This window comes from Dipodomys merriami, unplaced genomic scaffold (assembly GCF_024711535.1).
Source record: "Dipodomys merriami isolate MVZ:Mamm:240054 unplaced genomic scaffold, mDipMer1.0.p SCAF_664, whole genome shotgun sequence".
Classification (NCBI taxonomy): domain Eukaryota; kingdom Metazoa; phylum Chordata; class Mammalia; order Rodentia; family Heteromyidae; genus Dipodomys; species Dipodomys merriami.
The window spans coordinates 412,535-416,150 of NW_027206251.1; the positions used below are offsets into that span (position 1 = coordinate 412,535).

A 3,616-nucleotide genomic window follows, 5' to 3' on the forward strand; every position below is an offset into this window, starting at 1 on the left:
ATGGTATTTCCCAAATCATTGACATAGAAGGCATTGTTTCCTATTTTCTCATTCCTAGAATAAGCTGCACATGAAGACCCCACTGGTCCTCATTTTCAGACTGTACTTTGAATACCGAGGAAAATCTTTCCTCTGCTGTCTATCAATTCCCTACTATCCCGTTAGATTAATTCAAAATATTAAAAATGGAAAAAGAGAAAATAAATCATGGTGAAAAAACATATGCAGGAAATTCACCAGATTTTTCTGCTCAGTTCAACCATTGTGAACTCATGGTGAAATACATGGACATCTCATTCCCATTTGCACTCAAAGTCTCTGGTTAGGCAATTCTGACGAAGACAAGGAACAAGATGAAAAAGTGAGAAACGGTATCAATTGCACGAAAAAAAATGGAGTAGGATTCAAGCAAATATATTCTTTGGGATGCTGAAATTAATCGGCTTACTATGCTGTGTAGACTACTTTACAAAAAGGCCACCCAGATGAATACTAGGGATGAGGATGAGTATACCCCTCTTCATTGGGAAGCCTAGAGTGGACACTTAGACATTGTCCATGAGTTGGTAGCTCAAGGCAGATATTCATGCAATAACTCTGAATGGCTGACAACCCTGCACAGTGCTTATATGTGCAATAATACTAGAGTGGCTTCTTTCTTAATTCATCATGATGCAGATACCAATACCCAAACTAAAGGCCTCTTGATTGCCTTGCATCTTGCTGCTGGGAATAGAAATAGAAAAGATACTCTGTTGAACGATTATATCAAACCAGGTCTGAAGAACCACTTGGAAGAAACTGCATTTAATATTGCCAAAAAGATAAGTATGTATCACTACCTCTATGAAGTTGTGGAAGGCTCTACTAATTGTTCTCCTAAGTCGTAAAGGTGTGGTTAAGTTTCTTAAATTTCAAAAATGCCAGTCCATCCTTTGTGTCCCTTAAATTTTTTTTTCAAAATACAAAGCAACAGCAATATCTTACTTTAAAAATTCATGGATTCCATGGTATTCTTCGAAGTGAATTGCCTGACTTTGATGTCAAAATGTATTCAATAGTTGTTTGTATTCATCTATAATGATTTCTGCAGTTTGTGATTTTTTTAAATCAGAAATAATTTTAACTTATCTGTTGAAATGCATAGTAAAGAAACTAAAGTTTTTCCTCGTAGTTTTCTGAAAAAAAGTATGTCTATGTTTGTATGATATCCATAATCTATTTCATTCACTCCTAGATATAATAGTTGGAATTCTACATTGTTATATAATGTATAGGTTCATAAATAAATGTGTCATTTCAGATTGCATTCCATATAGAAGAAGTTTAAGATTTCTTTTTTTCCTAGGTTCTTATTTTATTTCTTTGGGATAAAATTATAATGTTATCTAATTTCAAGTTTTGTAAAGGTTATGCTATGTAAAGGCCTTTCTAAGGTGAAGAATTAATACACTGATGTCAAACTAACCTTTAATTCTATAAATTACATGTATGTGTTACACTTGTTTTTTGTAATTAACTTTTTAATAACTGTTTTTCATTTCTTGCATCAGAAGAATGAAAAATATGGAATACTTCACAAATTTTCATATCATCTTTGTGCAAGTGCCATGTTAATCTCTTTATTGTAATTTGGGTAGACCTGCTTCTGAAGTATGTAGTACCCTCTAAATTTAAGTACTTAATGATTTAATCTTTATACAGGCATCTATCCATGGTTCATTATTTGTAACAAGGAACCCTTTTTGTTCCTAAAAATGCTATTGATCTTATTACTCTAAAAATCTGTGTATTGTGGAAAAAACATATCGTTTGGTCGATTACTTACATTTACAATTTTTTTGTCAATGTCTATTTTGTCATTTTCATTTTAAATTTCATCATACTTTGAAACCTTTTCAGCTAAGTCCAAAGGTGATGACTTTTCAATACTTATTTATCAACTCAGTTAGCTTTGTAGAGCTAATGGATTCAAAGTAAGTCTTGCTTAAGAGCTACTTCTAAACTTCTGCAGCTTAAAATTTCCCAAATGAGGTCTTACTGGGACAAATGTCTACCTGAACCTTTACCCTTCTTCCGTGTAGGAACAGACCAACCAGAATATCTTACCCTGACAGCATAGATTTTCTTACTGGAAGAAAACTAATCTTAGTTACAAGGAATCATAGAGAGATGAACAGTTCAGACCGAATTGTTCGGAATGGAAGGTATTTTATCAAAATATAATTGTTTATTATACTTATCATTTCAAAAGTAGCTAAAGCCAAGAAGGTGAAAAAATTGTTCATATGCATGATTACCTACTGTTCTAGCCTGCCCATCATCCAACCTGGCAGGAATTTACACTACTGATTTTCTATCACCAAATATTTCCATAGGTCCTGAAGAAGGCCATATGTTTCTCCTTGATATTAGGCCTTAAATTGGTAATGTTTTAATCATATTGTTTCCTCTTGCCTCTAGGCTGTAAATCTACAAATGGTAAAGCTTGAAGTCTAACTCTACCAAAAACTGAGATAGAGATAATGGAATAATACTTTAAAACAGAGTTGCTTTTGATTCCCTAACCACAACACAATAATGTAAAACAATTTTTATTTTATATATACTTATATATTTTATATTTATATGTGCTGATTTTAAATTTTACACAGTGAATCTAGAAAATAATTGAAGACTCATCTCAAATGCTCATTTCCTACGTTATTTCAGGACCCCAATTCCTTACAAGAATTAGCAGAAATCAATTGTGAAATGCAAGGCAACTTAAAATGAAAGATGAGATCACAAAATCTGAGAGAAAGTACTGTAATTCAAACTTTCAATTTACACATGACCAGCCCATATGAGTGAACAAAATCACAAATGAACAAGATTATTTTTAGTACCCCTCTCCTAATGAATAATGAAAGATTTCAGTGCAGCCAAAAAAAATAGTTTCTGTAGGGCTGGGAAGGTGGCTCAGTGGTAGAGCACTTGCCTTGCATGCCTGAGGCCCTGGGTTCGATTCCTCAGCACCACATAAGCAAAAAGAAAAAAGCCGGAAGTGGCGCTGTGGCTCAAGTGGTAGAGAGCTAGCCTTGAGCTGAAGAGCTGAGGGAAAGTGCCCAGGCCCATAGTTCAGGCCCCATGACTGCACCCCCCCAAAATATAGTTTTGTAATGATAGATCCATAATTGGTCTACCAAGGCTAGGAATACTTGATTTAGAGGTCAAATATCATTTAGAAAAACATTAACTGGGAAGATCCTTAGTTTTTCAAAACACTGGTAGTTCAGTAAAACTAGGTTCTGTGGTATAAAAATGTTGTCATTCTCAAACCAATGATAACCTACATTTAATCTCCTGAAAGTATACTCATTTTCAAATAAACTATTTAAAATCACACATGCCAAACCCTTGACATGTAGATGATAGTGCATTACAATGTTTTCAAGTGTAGGGAGCAAGTTACAATAGAGTTGATTTACGTACCCAGCACTAATACCAAACAAGTTAAACCATTCATTAAAGTGTAGAAATAGTACCCCTCACCATTTGTGTTGTTTAGTAGGTGCCTTCCAGAAATGTGTTAAATAGATCAGCCTCCCATATTTCAAAACCAAATATTAGCTAA

General features: G+C 33.8%; 1 pseudogene; it reads right to left on the reverse strand.

The window, feature by feature from the left end:
* Positions 1–1,560: 1,560 nt before the first annotated feature.
* LOC138815744 (U6 spliceosomal RNA) lies at positions 1,561–1,657 on the reverse strand (annotated as a pseudogene).
* Between the last annotated feature and the right edge of the window lie 1,959 nt (positions 1,658–3,616).